We start from the raw sequence: 23795 nt of genomic DNA on the forward strand, positions 1-23795 counted from the left end.
GTCACCCTTCCAGGGAACTCCCCACAGCTGATGCTGGGCATGACATGGTGTGGAATATCCTCCCACTGGTCAGTTTGGGTCACCTGTCCCAGCTCTGCTTCCTCACAGTTTCTTTCGTGTTCCTCCTCACTGGCAGAGCATGAGCCAAAGGAAAATATCCTTGACTCAGGATAAACTTAGCAAAATCCCAAAACATCAGTGTGTTACCAACGCCATTCTCATTCCCAATCCAGAACATGTACTGTAACAGCTACCGAAAGGAAACTAACTCTACCCTAGTTGAAACCAGGACACTACTGCAAGTTTTCATAACTTTTCATTCTTGTAATCACACTATCATTTTCAAAAGTGTTTTTTCTCTTCTGCTCAAAAGAAGATCCTAACAAGCAACAGTGAAAACTGAGTATGGATTAAATAGCTCTCTTTTATGATATAATTATCCATAAAACTATCCTGTAATTTGTGAACTGCTCCATCATACAATTTTTAACAGTAGCTAACCCTGAACAATGCTGAAGTAGAAAAAAGTAGAAATTTCCTGGTTTCTGGAGCAGCAGGAAAAGGAAGGTATAGCCTTAACACTGCTCCCTGGAAAGCACAGGTATAAATCAATCCTTGACACAGAAAAGGGGGGAAACTCCTTGGCATTCTAGACATAAGACTGATTATGAAATAGATCCAATCTCTAGAGATTAACTGTAAAACTATGGGGTAAAAAACCAACACCATGATTTTCAAATGGACAGCACGAGATAGATGAGGTATTAAAACAGAATCCATTGATAAACAATTCTTAAGAGGTTTTGTTGCTTGGAAGCCAGGTGGGTTGTTATAGAATACAAGACACCAGTTATGGAACATGGATATTTTGACAGTGAAACTGGAACAGACCCAATCAGAAATAGTTAGCTGGGGGATTTTGAATAGAAAAATCCAGAAGTATTGACATACACATCAAAAGGAGTGCAATTTGGAAGGAAATTTTCTTTTTGTAGTTGAATCTCAAGCCCAAAATCTTTAACCTGTAAATTCTTAAGGAAATTGGCTGGTATTTTTGACCTTAGAATTAGAAATCCTGTTCCCATCTGAAACATGCAGGTTCAAGTGTTGAAGTTCCAGAGAATACTGTCATGAAGATAATTCTTGAAAGGCTTCTAGTAATGAATGAGATTACCAGTTATTTCACCTAACTGCCTTAAAAATTCTATTAAAGGATGAAAAGTACTGTCTCACAGGTAACAAAGATTGCAGTAGCTGAGACAGGACATTCACTGAGAAGCATTAGACCAAGTTCTGTGTCTTCCTTTTAAGTCTGACGCTTCTCCAAACCCAGGCTTCTCCAGAAACTTCTGTCTCACTTTCTGACTCTCTAAACTCCCATCCCTAGGGAACACCACTCAGCCTTCTTCCTACAACCTTCAATGAGTTTGTAACTTCACTGTCCTAAGTTACACAATCATATAAATATATGTATTTGGCCAGATACTCCATAGAATAGGGTTTTTTTTCCATCTTTATCAAAATAACTAGATGTGAAATACCACATTGGTATGACAAGACATTGGATCAGGTAAACCTGATTGCCTGAAGTGAACAGGGAAATTTCTTCTACATCTCTAGTCTCTCTTTCTGTCTCAGAAAAACATACTGGCTGCTGCTCTTCCCAAAGCCTTCAGTATTTAACTGTCTGATTATAATACTGCACCTAGATGAAAACACCTTGGAGAAGCAAAAGGAAATTCATAGCCAGAGAATGTTATGCAGGCCAGTCATGCACAGAAGATGTAGAGCCTGTCAAAGTGCTCACACCTCCGAAAACTGGGACTGTGTTTAATGGGAGGAAGTTCAAAACTGCTTCCTGAATAAGTCTGAGACAATTTCCTTGATGAGAGAGAATTGAGAGGAGACTGAATGTACCTGCTGCATCTAAATCACTTCCAGAACAAAAATGTGGCTATGAATTCCATCAGGAAGGGCTCTTTCCTGAGATGAGAGAATTGCTGACTACCTACATCAATTTCTTCAAATGAAAAAGATGCTTTACAGGTTTTATGTTGGTGCAAAATACCTGAGATTTTCTTACATTCCTCAACCTACATTTTAAGAAAGCCTTTACCTGTTTTGTCTTTTTCAAATATTCTGTTTGCATATTGCTTTATCACAGTTTGAGTTAAAGATGTTAAAGATAATAAAGATAATAACAAACCCAACCACTTATTCTTCAGCCAGTGGTACAGCAGGTGTGAAACTGCATGAATTTGGACCTACTAACAAGTGTTCATATCCCCTCCACATCATCCTAAGCTGTTCAAAAGCTAGCAGGCTCTAACAAAATAGCATCTGTACTGCCTGATTTTAGAGTTGATATCTCACAAATCATGGGCAGAAAAAGAATTTTCTAGTGGCCAGCATTAGCCAAGAAATTTTATGAGCACATGGAAAAGATGTAAAGCACATTTGATCTTACAGACTCAAATGGAAATTTATATCAATTGAATTCTTCAGATCAGGGCATTCACTGAGTTTGATGTCATAACATTATTTTTCTCCCAGGCTGGACTGTGAAAGACTGTGGGAAAAGTTCTTCTGCCTCACAGATCACTGAGGAATATAGTGCTCATTTAGGTTTCTGTCACTACAGGAGACTCAAATACTGGGTTTTTTTCTGCCTTGGATTAATCTCCTGCGTGGTCTGAAGTTCTTTATACAAAGTTGTTAGACTTGAAAAGGGATATTTGAGTGAAGTGAATCTCCTGTGATAAACCAGAGACATGGCAAAATATTTTAAAATTTCCTTCTAAGCTGGGACTTCATGAAACCCAATCTACCCACTATGAATCCATGAGGCCATACTGAGCAATGTCTCCTCATCTTCGTATTTCCAGGCTCCTGCCAACCTGTGATCCTACCTCCATTCACTCACAGCATGTACCCATCATCCCTGCTGGATACTGTGAGATGGCAGAAAGTCAGATAAATAGCTTGAGGTGTTACTGCTGCAGGTAGTGAGAATTTGTGGTCACCAATTGTTTGGAAATAAGAATTCTCTCATTTGGGAATGCAGCCCATGTGACAGTACTTGCCATGAATGCATCCTGGTTTTCAGCTTATGTTGAAATATTGTACATAGTACTGCACAGTTAAAAAAAAAGAAGCTGTCTTGATGAAACCCTGCTAACTCAAAAAAACCGCAACAAAATAATAGACTTGCTTTCCCAGAGTGTTTGACAATGGAACAATTTCTGTGGAGTTGATTTCTTAGATAGGGTGGATGCTTTCCATTTCCTCAAAAACCCTAATGGCTTAATGGCTTAAACATTATTCATTCCTTTCTGGATGGGGCTGGTAACAGCCTAGTAATGTGAGATCTATTAAGATTCTCAAAAAAAAAAAATCCTGGATTTTGCATTGTTTGAACTCTTAATTATGAATTCAATTGGGCTGAATAATATCTATGATATGCTTGGAGATTCTGATGTGGAAAATCCCATTAATAAAGAACAACATCTGAGACCTTGAAATATGCAGAGAGCTTTTTTTGCAATCCCAAGAGTACAGAAAGCCTTGAATGCGTACCAAAGAGGGTGATGCACGTCTACTCTGTCTCCTAAAAACACTTCCTCTTTCAGATTTACAGTCACTGAGAACACAGAGCAATTTTGATCAAAAGAAGCAGCAGCAGCTGTAAGGGAAAAGTGTTCATTTCTGATTGCCTCATCTGGACTAGAAGGGAGTAGTAGGATAATTTTATTATACCAGATGCAGTGGAGGCCTTTATTTCATTTAATCTGGAGAACAGAGGAATTTGTCACATAGAGAAAATGAAAATAATCTTGTTCTTCTTGCCACCACCCAGGCATGATGGTTATTGGCTGAGCTCACAGAAGAAGCTGGAGTTTATGATGACTATTTACTAACTTTCTCCTGACTGTCCTAAGAGAGCTGGTATTTTTCTACACTCCAGAGACATCTTCTGTTGAAAAGTTATTTTTGTTTGGTATTTTCTGGAGAGCATTACTTTTGGGAATGTGAACTTCTGGGATTTGTGGTAGGCTCAAAGTTTCAACTCTACACAACATACAACACTATTTTTTTCCTTAGAACAGATTTAATGTTTATGTTGGAATTTATTAACACTTGGAACATTCTGCATGCTGAAGCCTTTCTTGACTGGCAGTGTGCACTGATTACAAACAACAGGCACAATTTTTGGGGTCTGGGTGGCTTTTTTTAAAATTCTGTATCCTTTCAGTAATGGAACATGTACAATGCCATTTATTTGTTTGAGTTTAGTTTTGAGGGTTGTGTATTCTGTAATTATATTTACACCATTAATTCAATACTATGGCTCTGGGTGAAGCACTTTTTTGAGCAGGAGCTTTGAGCAAAGTTGCTAGAGCCACCACTATTTATTTTTTTTGACAAAAGGATATTAAATGTCACTCTTGTGACATGTTAATATATTGCAGCTTCTCAGGACAAAGGGTAATATCTATACAGAATGGAAAGCAGGGGAGAATCAAGCATGATGCTTAAAAATGAAGGAAGGCCAGGAAAAGGTATTAAGGCCATTCTCTGAAATATAGAAATGGAAAAGCAAAAGTTATTAATTCCTTTTCCTCTAAAAGGAGAATGATAAGCTACAATTTGTTTTCAATGGACTGGCAAGGTCATTAACATATATTTGCCAACAATGCATCAAGAAATTGGGGTTCAGATCATGTCCCTTCAGGTAGAGTGTCCAGTGTCTTGACTGACCAGGCTGCCTCCACTCCAAGTCATGAGAGAAGACACAGGGGATGAGTATGGCAAAATTAGATACAAAAAGGCATTGTGTGTCTCCAGTCTAAAAGTACACAGACCAGAAGTACCAGACAAATCAAATCTTGTAAAACATGCTTGGCCACATACCAGATATCTGATATCTTTCTGGAAAAAAAAACAGATTTTATGATGATGAATGTGTAACGACCTTAAATGGTTCTCGGGAGGTAATTACACAACACTAAGTGAAACGAAGAAACATTTTTGCAGACAGGTTTTCTAGAAGGTTTTCAGACTCTTGACTGAATTCAGCTCTGTCACCCATCAGTAGAAACTCTCTTACTACTCTGTATGTTTCTGCTACACATTTCTCCTCTTTTCCAGTGACTTGCCTATAGGAGTAGAAACCGGCACTTGTGACAGAAATTAAATGTAAACTACAGGTAAAGTGACATTTTTTTGACATACAAAAAAAAATACACTCTCACACAAAACATGGTTAAACATAATTCTTTCTAACTATTTTTTATATCTTGATTTGCAAGAATAATCCTGCAATGTGCTATTATTTTATAGTTGGAATCCTCTTTGTCATTATGGCTGATGTCATAGGAGTCACTTCATTTTTTGTTTCTTTACAGCACTTACAGTCTGCTCAGTCTCCTTATTTTCCAAGACCATATAGGTGTAGCATGACTACAGGGGCTTTGTAAATACCTGGGATGAATATCTGATAGACATTCCTGTCAGTGCTTTTGTCATTGACCCTGCTTGCAAATTAGTTTTTAGACCTAGAAAAACAGATCATCTCTCTTCACCCGTTTTTACAGAGATGTCTAATTTCATTGTCTTAGGGCTTCTCTGTTAGCATTTACTTCTTCCTACTGGTTATTACCAGTTATCTTTATTAGTAAGATGGGAGGGGGTTATCAAACTCTGGGAGGTGGTGAGAGCTAATTCAAAGAACAGAAAACTGCCACAAGCAGCTTGCCACAAGCAAAAATGCTTGTGAAATATGCATTTATAGTGCACAGTGTTCTGTGCCTGACGAATTGCATCTAATTTCTCCATTAACTGCACAGAGAGCCAAATCCTATCAGGTCTGCATTATTAATGCTGCAAATCATGCATTAGGGCCCTAAATATCTGAGCTGCCTAACCCTGTTTTAGTCACTAGAGGAGGCAGGCAGTGTAAAAGCACTGCCAAATTCCTTGTGTTCTGATAAACAGGGTAAAATGAAGTCCTGCTGCTGCTAGATTGAGCTGAAAAGTCAGCAGCGTGTTCCTGAAAGCCTCTTCTGCTTGGCACAGGAGAACTGATCACCTTTCCTGAAGAAAAAAAAGAGAAAAGAGAAAAATAAACAAAAAGAGAAAAAAGAAGGAAAAAAACAAAAGAGAGATAAAGAGCATCAAAAAAGCATACTGTAATTCAATAATACCATTAGCTTTTGTGTAAAAAGCTACAACTGTTACTGCTCCTCCGTAGCTTAGTGTGGATTTCCATCGCTCCATGTAATTTTTTTCGTTATAATTGAATGTATTTGTTAGGCATGCAGTTCCCTACACTGGAAAGGGCTTCCTGCTGAGGAGGACATCAGGTATAGCAATCACAACCTTCCCTGGATCATAGACATTCGAAGCGAATAACAATCTAGACCCAATCTAGCTCCAAAATGATGCCAAAACTTCCTTCCCGCTGGCAGTGCATTCCCCATCCCCCGGTGCCGTGCAGGGCTGCAGACGCTGATGGTACCCGGGCACTGATGGTGCAGACCCGCCTTGGCGCTGGGAGAAGGGCGAATTCCAGGGGCTCGGGCGCCATCTGCAGCCGGGAGAAGGGCATGGAGTGGGAAAAAATCACCTTCTGTGGCCTGCACTGCTTTAATTGGGTTTTTTCCCTTCCAGAGACAAAGCGTCATTCAGAGGTATTCAAACAATGACCACCTGGTTCATGGATGAACAGGGCACCTTCAAGAAAAAAAAAGAAACAAACAAAAAAACCTTGCAATTTCTTCAGCTGAGACAATTGAAGCTATTCCATGCTGGGGATGCCTTTGGTTCTCACATTCATTTCTGCTGAGAACCTGAATGAAGCTGTTGAAGGAGACACATTTACAACATCAGAAAAACGAATGCTTTTTGTGTCTCAATGAAAAAGAGAGGAGCTACAGAGAACTTCTTTAAACAGGGAAACATCAGGCAGAAGATAAGTTCAAACTGGTGACAAGAAGATGTGCAGTCCTTGCCTTGGGGGAACTCCACTTAGAAGAGGGTCTCCCAGGGTTGTCATGTGTAGTTCCCATTTCTCCAATTAGACATATCATAAATGGAGAGAGAAATGAAACTGATTGACATTAGAACACGAGTTAGTTTGGATTGGGATTCCCAGTGCTCCTACAGGCAGAAGATAAATTGTTTTAAGCACCCAGATAAAGATAGAAGAGGCAACCATTTTGAATTAGCTGTCTGACACACTCATAATGCTTTAACCTCTGGTAAATAGGCTTGAGAACAAGCACTGACTCATCACTGCATCCCACTCAGAAAGCCAGCATTCTGTCCCCTCACTTGGTGTTTACACCTCAGGTACTCTCCTGAGTGGAGGAATCCCATGTGCCCTGCTCCAGAATAAATTTCATTCTGCCAAGCAAATAGGCCTTGTATCCCTCTGCATGGAGAAGCAGCTTCCACAGCTGCCTCAGAAAGAGTTGTTTGTCCTGCTCTTTAGGCTCTGAGGAGAATACTTGTTTGTCTAACTAGCTTCTCCCAAGCCCCAAAAGATCCATTGGCAGCCCTCAGGGGGTGAGCAGCAGCAGCTCTGGTTGATGGTATCAGAGCTGAGGCTGTCCTACCTGCGGGAGAACTCATCCAGCAAACCACTCGTGGCTACCGCAGATGTTAAAGCTTTACAGCCACATTTGTTCTGCCCTCCCAGCAGCAGGCTCACACAGCATGGCAGTCTGGAGAACCACAGGGGACTGATGCCTTAGCACTGCAGAGGATAAAGGATGTCCAAAGGATTGCTGCCGTGCCATTCCCACGGCAGGCTCAGCCCAGCACTCATGGCTGCGCCGCAAGAAAAGAAACAAACCAAAGAAACGCAGTTGGTGCTCCAGCTGCATGCTTCTGTGTGATGCATTTAGTCAAGGGGCTGGATTGCTGGTGTTCAGCACTGGTGGTGTTTTATGTTTCTGAAAATGCATTTTAAACAATTGCAAAGTGAGCTCTCGGTACTTTTGTGTCTGGTTTATGCTATTTCACACAGCTTCAGATTTAAAAGATTTACAAAATACATAGGTGGGAGAAGATCTAAAAACATATAGCCTGGTTTGCATTTGCAGGAAAATAAAGTTCACAATTTCTGATGGTGTTTGAATTATTTGTTTCAGGTGGATTTATATCTTCTTTGCAATGCACTTTCCATGGATAGCTTAGTAAAAACCTTTAATGACAGACAAAGACACAAAACTAAGATTGATAAAAAAGGAGTGCAGAAAGTGTGCCTAATGCATTTTAAAGCGCCTGTCCCAAATGTCAGTGCTGAAAAAAATACAGACCACTGAAGTCTATGGAGATCATCATGAAGGGTCTAAAACAAAGCTAAAGGGATACCATAATTCATGCCATTATTAATTTGTACCGCAGTAATACTTAGGAGCTTCATTTGTCATCAACAAACTTCTTTTGAGTAAGGGATCATACACAAAGAAAAAACCTGACACCCATATTAGCGACAAATAATCTCTGCTTGAAGGATATGCTGAATACTTGCTACAAATTGCTTCTGAACAAGCTACAAGGCAAACTACTCTTCAGGCACTGTTTGGTGAATAATGCTGAACAATGAATAAATTCTAGAAAATTGCAAGCAGAAATGCACAGCACAAACCAGATAATTTTTTCCTCATGCTTTGTTCATCCATCTCTCCTCAGCAGGTACTTCTGGGGCAGGTTGCCATGGGTAGTTTTGATTTATTTGATTAATAAATGTCCATTCACTTACTAAACAACCACTGCAGTAAAGTCTCCCTGCAATAAAATTATTTTATATATTACGGTAAATTAAACTGAGTCTTTTAATGCCTCAGGCAGCAATGTATTCTTAGAAATCATGTTACTATCACATAATTTTAATGTAATTAGATCCATCTTCAAATAATTTCCAAAATAAAATGAGAGAATTATAATGGGCTACACCTGGTAAGAGAAAAACTCTTCCTTCCATACTGGGACAGTATCTTCAGGGTTTCAAGCATGACACAGGACATACACCATTATCAGCTAAGCATGGTACAGAAGTCAAGCCATAAATCCAGTGCAATAGGATGTTTTAGCATCAAAACGTGCAGCACCTATTGTCCACCCTGTCAAACTTTAGCAAAGTCACCTCAAAATTTTTTACTTTACAGTGTTCTTTCTATAAAAATACAGGGGTATATCCCAGACTAGAGATAAAAAACACATCAACATTTTATAATCAAAATATTTTGGAGGAAGAAAGTTGTATCGAAGATAATTTGCTACACGTTTTACACACACAATGCAAAACGGAGTTTTTACAACAACATATGGAAAGTATCTAAATCAGTAAGACAATGACTTTCATAAATCACTCCAGGTTCCAACCTTAAATTATGTCATATTCCCTCTCTCATGGGATATTCACTGCATCTCATACAAACTCGAGGTTATGTGTGCGCTGTATTCCTAGCTTTATAGGCAATGATGTCATATCAACACATACAGCATATGTAAAATGAAGAGTAAACACTGCTTTAGTCTTCACTGTTCTGACCAGATGAACCCACACACTCCCTATCACTTCCCTTTGGCTTAAGGGATCCTTTTTTTTTTTGCTTTTTACATGATTTATTAAATGGATTCACCAAAGCTTTGGGGGATTCCTCTTTAGACTTTATTTTTTGCAGCGGCACACAGTGGGTTCCAGTGTCCAAGAATAATGTGGGACAGAAATCCCATTTCCCTAATCTCAGGTACATAAAGGCCTCAGGCTCATACAAGACAAAGTACAATTGCTGATGAATACAATGAAGATTTATGGGATTTTGATCAAAAGGCTGTTAAAATTCAGTTAAGACAGCGGCTTGTGACTAAGACCTACCTTTCCTTCAGGTCACAGACAGGTCTACTGGACAAACTCAATTTTTAGTATCAGCCTTTTGTCTTCAAAAACTACAGCCATGCATTTCTCTTCTAAAAAAATGTGAGAGCATGTGACACGTAAATCCCCCCATTTTATCTCTTGTTTTCAATAAATGTCTACTTGTTCATGCTATTTGTGGTCTCAAATGACCATCTCAAACTAACATAACTTTTATTTTAGATAATAAAAATTTAGTTTTAATATATTTCTATTAAATCATCCTTCAATTAAATTTTAGTGAAGGCAAGATCAGCAAAAGCAGAAATTTTATAGTGCTGGCATTGAACATACATGTATTTGAATATTATATGATTTCAGAATTTTTACTGTTGAGCACATAGCAAGAATATAATCCATTGACAGGATGTTCAACCTACTACTCCTCCTATTACTGCTACTACTACTTTGGTTACCTGTGAACTAAATGAACTTGTTCTGGAATACTGTCACATGATAAACACACAATCCTAAAACTCAGCTCACATGGGGATCCTACATCAGTAGGAATCACATATCCAGCTGTATAGTTCACTTGAATGTGGAAAAATAAAAATTCTTTCTCCATCCCTCTAACAAGATATTTATTAATTAATTGTGTCACTGATTTGCTTCAACGTTTAAACCTGTATGGTTCACACCTCCTTTGACTCTAGCAACCACAGATTGTTAAAAGTGATCAGAATACAGTGCAGTAAATTTCTACATGACCATTTTTACTAACATGCTAGCTGTTTATTTACAGTGACCTGTATTCGAATCCACTTTTAATTTGAAATTATTACATAGTTGACAGGATTTAAAGAGAAAGAAATGCAATGTCAGTCTGCATTCTAGAGATGATTCTGGCTTCTGACCTGAGACCACAGATTCTCATAAAATAACATTTGTCCTCCTTTTCAAATCCTGGGCAAAGTGAAAAACATCAAAACTCAGACAAAAAAGCCAAAAAGATACTATATTCAGCTTTAATTTGAGATTTGGATATGCAGGATATAGGCAAAGCACAGCCACATTGTAATCAAGGCAAATCAATGAACCACAGCCATATAGCGCAGGTAGCTGCAAAGAAAAAAATACCAGTGCTACTTCCTAAGCAAGATATGGCATCTTTTACTTTACTGGCAGTAAAAAATGCAGGTTACTCCTGTGTGACATTCTCTGTCTCATATTTTCAGCTCAGCTTTCTGGAAGTAAGCAACAGCTTCACTGGAAATTTCATGCCATCTCCCAACCAGGAGTACACAGGTGAGTGGACAAACACTGTGTACTATGGACATAAAGCCAGCCCCTTGGAAATAAAACTTCTTGTTCATGCAGGGGCATATAAATGATGTTCTGAAGCACAGCTTTGAAATTCATTCTACAGATCTGCCTCTCTGGTATCTGTAAGTAGAGCCAAATTTAATTCCTTGGATAACTTCCTTTACCCTCATTAAACTGTGTCAGCTTACACCATAAAAAAAGAGTTAAGGAACAATTTTACCCCTTTAAACCTAACACAGATAAATTTTTCTATGTATAATATCACTCAAATATATAAACTGATTGAGTAGTTAAAATGTAGATGTTGGCTTTACATAGCTAATGAGTACATATATAAGAAACATCATATTAATATTTTTAATACATTTAAGTTAATGGAACTAGAAGATTCTTATTTAAGTCATGACTAAATAAAATTGCTCTGCTTTTCTGATGTCTGCTTCCCTTCACTGAGACTTGCCACATGAGTGCTGCCAAATTTATCTCCTCTTCTTGGAATGTCTCTTTTTCATCCTTTACTGCTGATGGATGTGCCAGAACAACTGGATGAGGACTTTCTCCACCAGCTCCCCCACTGCAGTCACCAAGTTCCCTGAGCAACCTCACTTCCTCCCCTAAAGTGGAGGGACCAGAAAAATTCCTGGATGTAAGAACTGTAAAACCCCCTTCCAACCCTTTATAAGGAGGTCATGCCAGTAATTCCACAGACAAAAGGTAAGAGTTTCCTTTAAACCACAACCCCAGCACTGGGTTGTTACATTCCTGTAACAGAGGAAAGGAAAGGCATCTTTCCATCTAAAATATCTCTTGTCTAGACTGTACCCAGAGGTTGATATTTATCACAAAACAATCAGACAATTTTTTGACTCTAGGACACCGAAAAATCTGAAAATTTTTGGCTGTGGGAATGCTGTTAGAAGTTAAACTCTTTCTTCTTTCTCTCCCCTCTTTCCTATTCAACAGCTAAAGACTTTAGAGATTAAAAAATTCCTATGCAAACGAGCCCTCAATGGGCACAAAGGGCTATTTCCAACAAAGTTAATAATTTGGATATATGTGAAGTGATTGGCACAGAGCTCAAGAGCTTTCCTGACACAACTGGTGAAAATAACAGTTTTTGCCATTCCTTATGTAAATTTTTCATATTTTTGTTAACTTTTCATTATAGAAGTAAATTATATCATATAACCAGAATCTCAGTTTGTAAACCTGTCACTGATTTATTTCCCCCTAGAACTACAGATGATTCAAGTGACCAAAACCAAATATACTGAATGAAGACTAAGAAACTAGACCAAGTTCTGTATTTTTTTGACAAACTTGCAGGACAGTTACCATATATTTAGTATTTGCTGAACAGTGGGTGTGATCAGAAAGATCTGTACCCATAGACACAAAGGACAAGTTTCAGACAATCATTGCTCATAGTCTCAATCAAAATAAAACAAAAACAAACAAACAAAAAAAAAGAACCAATTTTCTTTAAAGACAATAACACAAAACTATCAAGAGAAAAAGCTGGGGACTTAAAATACCCTCACACAGTACATTATCTCTCTTAAAATAAACGTGAAACACAAAATATCACATTGCACATTCAAAAAATAACCTCTTTGACCTTGTACTTCTATGCTACCTCAGCCATTGACAAGCATCCTCATAAACCAACCCTCAGCAGCAGCATCTGGCCAGTTTTACAGAATTCTGTAATAAAAACAAGAAGGGGTTGGTCAATTTACTTGACACTTAAATCTAATTCACCCAGGGATTAATGGCAGAATTTTTAGGCCAAAGTATTTTGCCAGCAGAGATATACAAGATAAATACTGGCAAATCAGATTTCTAATGAACTTTTAGTTCTAATTTTCATTAGAACTTATTCATGAGAAACTACCATATTTTAAAACACAGATCTCCTTGAGTATCACAAAATAAAAAAGGGTTTCTTCGATGACTGGGTGTTTTAGGTATCCCAGATGAAATACATTTTGGTGGTTTTTTTAAGCCTGGGTTTTGCCAGAAATTAAAACTCTTGTTAGTTAGGCGTGAAACATGCTCACTGAACTTGCAAGCTCTTGATAACCTTCTTAGAGAGGTGTCAACCTCATGTGAATTTCTAATGCAATTAAGGTCTCACTACAGCTAGAATTGTAAATTATTCAGTCATTTTTGTCATTTTGGTGCCAAAGTGGAATTTTAGTAAAAATAAAGACATTTCTTAACAAAAATGCTTAGGTAAAACAGAATTAAGGCTGAGAATACATTGTTCTTTAAAATATATATCTCTTATGTGTAAATAAATCTGGAAATCTGCAGTTAAGCTCCTTATCTCTCATCCTGTAACTTTGCTGTGTTTCAAACTGTTTATGCCAACTCTCCCTATCCACAGACAAGACAACTCTCTACCCCAGCTTCTGACTTGCACACTGGACAGCAGATTACTCTCCTTTGGTGCCTTCAGACATTGAAGGGAACATGTCTGGAGCCAGCCTGCTCTAGTGGAAGTAGTATGGATGGGACAGACTAAAATGTGACATTGGACTTAGTTTGAAGATGCAGGTTTCTACCAAACTTCCTTAACTGCAGGCATAAAGCATTTTCAAAGAGATGAAGAGTAAATCTCTGCTCAGACTACTTGGATATCTTCATCTACATGCCAAGAGATTTCAGAGCCAAGAAGAAAAAACATGCCTGAGTTAAATAGAAATGAAACTGGCTACATAACTTGTGTAGTTTTTGCATTTTTTCCCTCACTGTCTTTGCCGCTGATTGCTACCATTTGGTTTCAGCTGCCTTGGGCATTGCTCCATTCAGTTCAAAATTAATTCTCACAGCAGCCAAAATTCTTCTGTACTGGGGTCCCCAGTCTGTTTTGAGAGATCCAATACATTCAGATTATCATCTGCACTTTTTACTGCTATCCAAACTAGAACAAACCTCTGGATATTTTGAGATTCACTCATCACCTTGCTATTAATTCTTACACACTCAGTGTTACCAGTATAAATTAAACAAACTTTGTTACCTATTGTTATGTGCACCCATGAAATACAACATAAAGTAGAATGCAGAGAACACAGCTGCACTCACTTTAGTTCTAGGGGTCTATACAGTTTTTGCCAAATTTGATGAACTCTAATTCCATTGAGATACGCTTCCTCTTGTTCATGGTCAGAAACCTTGACCACACATGCTTTTTTTTTTTAACACACTCCATTAGGGGATAGAAGGTGGCTGACAGCTTTATCTTTAAACTGCCTGTCTGTCCCAAGGGCTGAACAATGGTTCTTATCACATTGCAAACAGAGGTTTGATGGAAACAGGGTGACTTCCTAGCCTAGTGGTAACGTAACATTTACCTCAGATTTCTCAGCTATAAGAATTAAATAAAATAAAAAAAAATCCAACAACAATCTTTCCCATTTTCCACTATTTTGCCATGCTGAGACATGAAAATACATAGCTTCAGCAAGGAATTTTACACACATAAACACAAAGCTAAACATGACTGGTAAGTAGGACATGGATCACAGGGAAGCCTGGTCTGGCATGGGGAAAGCCCAGCAGAATAGTCAAATCAGTTTTGTCTCAAAACCAGAACAAGACCCAGATGGGTGTATAGCTATTCATTAACTCACTAAGTGAATTGCTTAAACCCAAAACCTTTAAAACTGTCCTCTCCTCTCTTGTCTCTTGCCTGTGGGAGCAGCTGGGAGCAGCAGATGGGGCAGAGTGGCGTTCCCTGCTGAGGATGGGGCGGTTTGTGGAGGGATGAGGGCAGCGAGGACGGGAACCACGCCTGGGGCAGAACCACCCATCAGATTGTTCATGTGTGGAGAGCAGCAAGTGCCTGGCACTGACCTGAACAGCACTTTGGAAGTAAAACAGCAATTTAGAGAGGGAAGGAAGGCTGGTTTGGGATAGAGGTTTTCTGTGTGTTTGGTGGGCTGATGTCCGTTTACTTGTTTAAAAGTGACAATTCGTATATAGAAAACAGTAATTTAATACTCCTGTATTAAGTCAAAAGATCTAAATCTGTTGACTTCTTAGTAGCAGCATCAATTTACTCTGAACAATAATTATATAAATCTATTCTTATTAAAACTGTAGCAGCTTGAGCTACAGAATCCCTCTTTTTTCCTGCAATCTTATTCTAACTGCTCACTGCTGAGTCATTTAAAGGGTTAACAATCTGGAGTTTTTTACTCTCCTACTTCTAACCAAGATAATAAAATTGACCATAGCCAAAGAGAATATTTTTGCAGTAAGTAAATGAAAAAGGCTCTGAAGGTCTAAAATAAAGGTTAAAAAAATTAAGGTAGACATACCTATATCATCTAAATTTGACATATTTTTCTATGCTAGCTTATTGGCTCAGGGATGGAGGATATTGTTAATGAAAGTGGGAGCAGTTTGGAAGAAGGGATGTCATAGCTGCAGACAAAGAAACTAATTTCAGTCTCACTGAATTTTGTGGCAGTGATTGGTTTGATCTTGAGGTGTTGCATGTACAGTAAAAGTGGACTGAAAGCAACTCAGACCTAAAAAAGTTAGGAGATCCTCACTGGACCCTAAAAAGAAAACAACTGAAGGACTGAACTTTTTTGTGAAAGGAAGACAATGCAATTCTCATAACCTCACTTTAACTTTATGCAGATTTCACAAACAGTTCCTTTGATTTTTCAGCAATATTAAATATGCAAAAATTAAAACAGATATTTGGAGGTGCTTGCATTATTTCATGAGGGCATCCATTAACAGCATCTAAAAAAAAAGTACTATTTCTGGTTGCATTTAATTCTCTTGAGAGAAAATATCAACATTTTTTAAGCTTAACAGCTTTTTCTCAACCTCTAATAATATCAATGGAAATTATAATAATAAAAGTAATAATAAAGCTTACCCTCCTTTTCTCTTGCTCCTCCAAACTAAAAGAAAATATTACATTAGCCTCCAACTGAACTTTGTGGCTGGTGAAAATAGCCAGGACATGTCTCTAAAATTTTATTCCTTACAACTGGTGCATCAATAGTACTTTTATGGTTGTAATAAATTGTTTTGCCTGAGACAGCTTTAATAAGAATAGATCTCCTTCCAATTTTATTGTGGATAGCATAAAGAAAATGTCCTTCATTCTATACAAATTAGGGCTTTTTTACAATTAAGAAACTTAAGACTCCATAACAAAATGAAGATATGTTCCTTCACATATTCACAAGACAAATATTTTGGAAGAATATCCAGATAAAACTGGAAACACATCTATTTTTCAAGGTTATTTATAGATACAAATGAATATGCTCCATTTGAATTACTTATACATTGTGTATGATCTGTGTCTAATTTAAAACATAAAATCACTAGCATTCCAACTCAGCTCTTTTCCATTCCCTTGAATGCAGTACCCTGCCCAACAAGTCAGAAGCTGAGCACGAGCAACTGTGACTTATTAGTGATTTCTAAAAGATACCTGGCAGAAAGATTTAAAAAGAAATTCACAACCATAGTCATTGTCAGAGATAGATGCAGGAATTCATTCTTCATTGTTTCAGACTGTTGTGATTCATACTAAGCCTTCTTCATCCAGAGATTTTCCTTCTCCACCTTTTCTAGGAAAAACACTCATTAGCACCAAGAGTTTTTGTCACACTATGTGGTTACATTAAGAAGGAAGAAAACTAAAATCCTATGAATTATCTTTTCCTTTCACAAAAACAAAGGTGAAAAACTCTTTCCAATTTTGATTTATTCAGTGTGTGTGCAGTCTGTAAGAGAAATGAGATGGACTTGATTGTCTGAAAATTAAAACACACTGGAAACTTGCAGACTCTTAGCAAGGCATTCAGAATCACTCTGGGAAACCAAAAGCCTTTACATTCAGCACCTCCAAAGTAAAACCAGGAAGACAAGACAGTGCAACTGCAACTAATCTGAGACATCATGATCAGTCTTTTTAAGGTGCAACCCTTCCATTCAAATTCTGAAGAGGGAATATTCATGAGGACGGATGCAAAGAATTTTTCCATGATTGGACTACAACAACCTGACAAAGACTGCGTGGTGGCTGCATAATCAACATTTATCTGAAATATAATCATACAGAAACAATAAGTCTATCTCTCAGTGTTGTAAAAGACATAACAGACTCACCCACTGGAAGAAAACAGAAATAATTTTTGGCGTTTGAATTTGGTTTTTATGTTCAGTTAACAAGGATACTACTTATGATTTATATATAGATATCTCCAGAACAGACATTTAAAAAACAGATGGCCACAAAGAACGCTATCCTCTGTTTAACCAGTATATTCCAGCAATAACATAATGTTTAGAGCAACTGCAACAAAGTCAATGCCTCTTCAATAACTTCATGTGGGATCCGAACTAAGCAAAGTCACAGCACTGCCAATATTAACATACCTACTACAGACAGACTGAATACCAGCAACAAAATCTTGCCAGAACAGAAGCTTTTCTTTTTTCCTACCATTCATTGTTGGAATGTTGTTTCGCTGACAGAAAACAGCTCATGGCACCTTTTTGTCTTTGTATTAAACTAAGGGCCTACATTAAAGAGTTCATCTCGTCTTCTAAAACCATGCTTTTCTTGTGCAAACAAAAACAATTGTATAACATGAACACTGTAGCCAAGAGCAGCAAAGCAACCTCTGGGAGGTCCAAACTGAGTAAGGAATGGGACAAGCAAAGCACATCATTGTTCCACTGCAGAAGGAGGCCAGTTTATCTCACCTCTAGCGTGTCAGTCTTTATAGTTGTTATTTTATCCATCTTTTTCCCAATGCTGTGTGAGCACAGGTCCAAAAGCTCAGAGTTTTATGCCAGACACAATTCTAGCCAGACCTAATGAAGGCACACCTGGAGAAGGCATTCAGCTGCCTTGTCACCTTTCTTTTCTCTCTTTCTCTCTCTTAAAGTTCAATTCTTGCCACATTAATCTCTTCTTCCCGGCCTGCACATTACATCTGCTGTGCTGTCCTTAGCCAAAGAACATTCTATTTTCAGCACCTTCCATCAGGCCAAACCTCAGCTGAGCACAGGCACAAAAGAAACCGGAAAGTGCAATTGGTTGTGCAATTCACAGCCAAGAGTGTGAATCCAAAAGAATAGTTTTCTGGTAGTATAAGGCCAGAAAACAAAGAAGGAACAAGCTTTTAGATGAGATATAAGGATGAGAGAAAGGCCTGCCAGGGAAAAAAATGAGAAAACACCCCAAATCTACTAATACATGACCTTATTTCTCTGTCATAATGGACAAAATTGGCAAGGGTGGTGCTTTTAGTGACTATTTAGACATTGCTGAGCAGTTGAAAACTTAGTATCTGGTTAGATTAAATGGGGGTGAGGGGTAGAGAGGGTGTGAGTTCTCAGTTAAATTTTGGCATTTTAACCTAACAAAAAATTTAGACATATTAATTTAGAAAATAATAAAACAAGAATATAACCATGCAGAAAATCAAAATACTATGTTTTGGGAGTATCTACTAATGTTTCCCAACATTTTGCACTATTTACAAAGTCATAAGAAATTAAAACAGGAGATTAGAAGCAAGAAAAGAAACCAAACATCTTCAACTGGGACTTGAAAGCAAAGAGTATACAACCAGAAGAAAAATACAGTTGGTAATATTCTGTCAAAAGAGTATTATATGTGAAGCTATTGAACCAACATATCATAACTGGGGCTTTTGGAAGCAAAGTTATAAGTGTAAACTGCAAAGGATATTCTTCTGTGAAGAACAAAATAAAAGAGTGAAGTGTTTAAAAGATGGATATAATGAAACTGTCATCAGATAAGACTGCTGACTTTCTATCATCCACTGCTACAGAAATCAAGGATAATGTGAAGCAACATTTAAGAATTAAAAAGAAAAAAATATTTCTAATGAGTCCTTCAAGAGACAGTGAAATTATATTTTTTTTTTTTATTAATCTGGGGATCTTGATAAGTGCCAAAAAAATTCCTGAAGACTTAATCCACTATGTTGTATATAGAAGACAGGATACCAGTAGGCCAGGTATCTTAAGAGTATTCCAGGGCATTAAACTTAAGTGCATTAACTTAACACAGAGCTAACAGTAGTCCTCTGCCTTTTCTAATTTTCATCTCCAAATATATTTTACAATGACTTCCAGAATCCTTGATAGTGAATCTAAGACCCTAAAAAAGTGCTTTTTTTTCATCTTAGTCCCTCTTTTCCGGCTGCCTTAAAATATTTGTGTCCAGTTGACAGTTACTGAACTTACAAAGGTAACAAATGCCAGCTCATAGTGTTTGAGAAATGAATACTCTTAACAAAGACACAAAGAATTCTTTCATATTCCAGAAAATGTAGCTGCATGGATGAAACAGACACAGAATTTTACAACATCTCTGATTTCATTCTACATCACATCCAGCTTAAATCTTGAGCAAGAGCAAGGCGCCTTAGAATGCTTAAAACCAAAGTGTTAGTGTCAGCATTAGAAAAAACATCAAACTGCATTACTCATGTGGGGTTCTGCAGTATTAAATGCCACTCAAATAAGCCTTGTCTACACACTCCAGAAGTGCTTAGTGATAATGACAATAGGTATAGTAAAATACAGGAGTTGCAAGGATGACAGGCTTTCAAGACAAATAGTCCTCAATTTCCAAGTAACCTGCCTCCTTTCAGATTATATTAATTAATTTTATGGGAAATATGTAGTGATGAGTTTTGGACTACGACCATACCTACAATAAAGGGACCAACAATCAGGAGAAAACAGAATTAATGCCAACTTCTCAGAGCTGTGCTGTGACTTAAGAAGCTGTCATGCCTTTCAGATGTATTAAGAAGGGAATGCAAGGGGAGGGACAAGGCAGGATCTCAGCTCTGCATGGAACAAAGCACAAGGGAGCATTTCACCCGTTTTTGGTGAAATGTTTTTTGGTATTCATGTTTTCTCTACATTTTTCAGAATTGTTCATAAAGGCATAAGTAAAACTGAAAGCTTTTTTTCTTTCCTGGTCCAAAGCAGAACACAGTTAAGAGACAAATCAACATTTTTGGCCAATTTTAGCACATCATACAGTATTTCTAGCCATTGTTCTCCGCGATCTCACACCATCCTACCCTAAGCTTTTCTCAGCGTGAGTTTGAAAGCCGCTGACCACATGAATGACTTACTGACCTTTAATCATGCCCATCCCTGCCACTGATGAAGGATTTTTATGTTCAAATTTTGCAAACACTGGGGACAGTATCTATATACTGATGTATAGGCACACATTTACATATATTTGTGTAATAATAGAAAGTGCCAGAAGGAAATGCTGAACAATGTCCATCTAACTTTGTTCAGGAATGGAAAGTTCCTTGCTCTAATCCATGTTAAGATACCTAATTAAAAGGTTCAGTTTCAAATCCCTGTAGTAAAACCAAATTAAATTAAAATTAAGTATTTTGATCAGATGCCTGTATCTGCAATAGAATGATTTTGTTTGGAAAAGGCCTTTAAAGTCATCAAGTCCAACTGTAAACCTAAGACTAAACCATCTCCCTAAGTGCCACCTTGACATGTCTTTTAAATATCTCCAGAGATGGTGACTCCACCACATCCCTGGGCAACCTCTTCCAATGCCTGACCACCCTTACAGTGAAAAATTTTTTTCCTAATATTCAATCTAAATCTTTCCTGGCACAACTTGGAGCCATTTCCACTTGTTACCTGGGAAAACAAATCAAGCCTCATCTGGCTGCACCCTCCTTTCAGGCAGCTGTAGAGAGTGATAAGGTCATCCCTGAGCCTCCTTTTCTCCAGGCTGAATACCCTCAGCTCCCTCAGCTGCTCCTCACAGGACTTGTGCTCCAGACCCTGCCCCATCTCCCCTGCCCTTCTCTGGACACACTCCAGCACCTCACTGTCCTTGTTGAAGTGGGAAGCCCAGAGCTGGGCACAGCCCTTGAGGTGTGGCCTCACCAGTGCTTGTGTGTTGGATGACACCACAGACACAACCACACTTAGAACACCCTTTCTGCTATCCACCATTTGCTTCCATTTCCACTGCTAGAATATGAAACAGGATAATAATTCACAATGATAATTTCTCATTCATCTTGCTGAACATAGCTGGATGGAAGGGGACCAATCACATTACCTCTGCCCTTCATGCAAAAGACTAATAAAGGAAGAAAACTGCTTACATCACTGTGCCAAATATTATTTTATCATTTTCTACAAAGGAAAATATAAGAGAATAAATGCACATGCTAGCTATACAATGCATGATCTCATTTGCAGTGTATTAGGAAAAATATGTCCAGCAGCATACTATTTGGACATATGGGTCACATTGACTTTTTGACTGCTTATCAACAAATGACAAACATGGGCCTGCAGAATAACATTTGTTTCTTTCATTCTCCAGCTAATGAAAAGCATTCCCTGTAGGTACTTAAAACATTAGAATCTTAAGGAACACAAAAGGCTTCTCCTACTGCAGAACCTGCTTTTAAATTTTGTTTTGTGATCTAAATATCTGACATGCAGAAAGCAAATAAAGTATGAATAGAGGTCTCATCTCTGATTAAACATATACCAGTTAAAGAATACCATAATTAATGAATTTGTCTGGGGTTTAAAAACATTCCTATTTTCTAGATTATTTTTTAATCTAGATTAATTTTTAATCTAGATTTTTTTAAAATATTTTTAAAGAGTGGACAGATTTACCTGCATAAAACAGAAAAGGTTAGCAGTTTGCAGCTCTTATGCATTGTTAGGCATAATTTTTTTTAACCTATAGGCTGAGTTGTGTTAGGATGTCAGTGCATGCTTGCAATTTTGTTAGGATGTCAGAATCCTTGCAATTTTTTAGCTTCTCTAATCCTCCTTTCGAGCCTGCTACCTTTTAAAGCCAAACTCTGTGAACAGAAATACATTTGTATAATTCTGGTAGTCTTCCAAAGAATAAAATACATTCATATCTTTCTGGTGGTCATCCAAAGAATATACTCAGGGCTTTTGGCACGTAGCAGATTACAAAGTTAATCAAATGAAAGGGAGATATGGTAACTGTTTTTAAAAATTCCTTCCTGGCTAAAGTGAAAGAAGAAGTGACTTCTTCATTTTATATATGTTTCTTCTTCTCATCAGGTCCATTTCTGACATTTAAGGAGAATTATTATTCTTTTTACCATGCTATCATTTATAGAACAATTCATTTATGACAGTTTTCTACATATTATACTGAACCCATGTTGGTAAATATATTTATTGTAATACATTCATTACAACTAAGAACTTCATGGTGATAGAATAATAAGGCTTTCCTCATTAAGTACAAGCCTTTACTAACCCAGATAATGGAGAATCCCTGGCAGCATGTGACAGCTACACAGTTGTATCCAAGCCCAGCCATAATTTCCTGCTGCTCAACAGAATTTCAGTCTCAAATATCAGTAATGCTGTGCCTTTATGAACATAATAAATTAGATTTAATTTCTTGTATAAAGGAGGAAAGCTTTGTTTTCTTAACATAAAAAGTAATATTCCAAGGCTGTCTCAGGACATTTAGTGCGGACCTAAGTAATTATGCTTGGACCTTTCCTGCAGGAAGATACTGCATTTTGTTTAGATTCATTTGAATTTTCCTTCCAACAGACCTTAGTCAAATTACAGTACCAAACTTTTTATTCCTCAGATCCTGTCTGAGTTTTCTAAGAATGTGTGGAAGGCTAGAGTCTTACATTAATAGGACATACCTGGCTGAACATGAAAGCAGGAGAGAGGAAAAAAGTCAGCAAAAACAGCATTGCAGATTTGCATTAAGAAATTTATATCTGCCCTCTTCATGTGGTTTCCATTCAGCACTAAAAACATATCTTTACATGGAAAAAAAAGAGGTTTGTCAGAAAGTTTTGCTGTTGCTAAATAAGGTCTAATTGCATCTGCTGACAAAAGGTTTTATTAGCATTGCACTAGAAAGCCAATGAAACCAGCATCAGCAAAATAGCAAACTGTCCTGACAACTTTATTTTTGTTAATGACAAACAGAAGGAACTGCATGATTATTGTCAAACAAGATCAGGGGCTCATTCAGCTTTGTCTGATGTCCACTAAATTTCAGTATTTGACTTCAGGAAGATAACAATCTTATTTATTATTAGGATCCAAGTGTGCTGCATTGGCAAATATTATCATTTAAAGAAACACTATCAGATTGGTTGGGTGTGACCTACATTTGGTAAACCCATCTTGTACTTAATTCCATCCTTCACTTACCTTCAGGTTATATTTTCCTTTGAAATGCTGTCAGTGGGAGGTACAGGAGTAGAGGGCTGGCTTCTGTGAGAAGCTGCCAGAAGCATCCCCTGTGTCTGGCAGAGCCAGCACCAGCAGGCTCCAGGACAGACCCACTGCTGGCAAGGCTGAGCCGGGCCAGTGATGCAGGCAGCACCTCTGCAATAAGGTACTGAAGAAGGAAACAAACATTATTGCACAGAGGTTATTGCAGCCAGAGAAGGGAGGAGTGAGACCATGTGAGAGGAACACGGAGGTCAGTGCAGAAGGAGAGGCAGGATGCGCCCCAGGCACTGGAGCTGGGATTCCCCTGCAGCCC

At 37.9% G+C, this 23795-nt stretch overlaps 1 long non-coding RNA gene across 1 annotated transcript; it reads right to left on the minus strand.

The window, feature by feature from the left end:
- Positions 1-5260: 5260 nt before the first annotated feature.
- On the minus strand, positions 5261-23795 carry LOC117244277. Its single transcript, XR_004497035.1, has 2 exons — positions 23459-23795; positions 5261-6732 (listed from the first exon to the last, which is right to left on the minus strand). It is a non-coding gene; the product is annotated as an uncharacterized LOC117244277 (long non-coding RNA).

Source organism: Parus major, chromosome 4 (assembly GCF_001522545.3).
Source record: "Parus major isolate Abel chromosome 4, Parus_major1.1, whole genome shotgun sequence".
NCBI classification, from domain to species: domain Eukaryota; kingdom Metazoa; phylum Chordata; class Aves; order Passeriformes; family Paridae; genus Parus; species Parus major.